The sequence below is a fragment of the Acanthisitta chloris genome, unplaced genomic scaffold (genome assembly GCF_000695815.1).
Source record: "Acanthisitta chloris isolate BGI_N310 unplaced genomic scaffold, ASM69581v1 scaffold9905, whole genome shotgun sequence".
Taxonomy (NCBI): Eukaryota; Metazoa; Chordata; class Aves; order Passeriformes; family Acanthisittidae; genus Acanthisitta; species Acanthisitta chloris.
In genome coordinates this window covers 26,517-27,220 of record NW_008675338.1, presented here as the reverse complement: position 1 = coordinate 27,220, position 704 = coordinate 26,517, and positions in this window count along the sequence as shown.

The window sequence follows — 704 nt, the reverse complement described above, 5'->3', positions numbered from 1 at the left end:
TGGAAAGGATGCACGATTCAACAGTTTTCTTACTGCTTTTTACAGGTGCTTACAGTAGTAACATTTCTGCAAGGACTAAAGATTTGATCATCTGTTTACTTTGCCCTCCCTGGGGCATGCCTTTTCTACAAATTTCCTGCGAAGATTTATACATAATTGTTTTCTTGATATAAATATTGATAGAGAGAAAATATCAAAGTCTTAGATGATGAAAAACATCCTCTCAATTTTAAATACACTCCAAGTATTCAGCATCAATTGTTTGCACTTCCATGCAATCAGGTTAAAAAAAAGACACCATATGACTTATTTGAGCAACTGCAATGCATCAGCACAGTTCAGTGATGGCTACCAGAAAAACGATGGAGACTGCTCAGAGCTCCAGGTTTGTGCTTTCCTCATGGGAAATGATTTACTAATTAGGGAAGATGGTTGAGGATACTGGACAATGGATGCTTTAGGATGTCATAGTCTATGAGTACACAGTCCACAATGTGAGAAAGGCTACATCAATGGCACTCATCATATATGATGCACGAAACATTAGCTATTCCTGCATCATGCCTTCAGTAACATGTGCTTTCCCAGGGTATTTTGTGTGTATTGGACCCACATCCATACAAAAAATTATGATACAAAAGCACTTTCCAGTGATTAGCAAGGAATATGTTCCCACAAGCCAGACCTGAGGCATTATTCCCTCC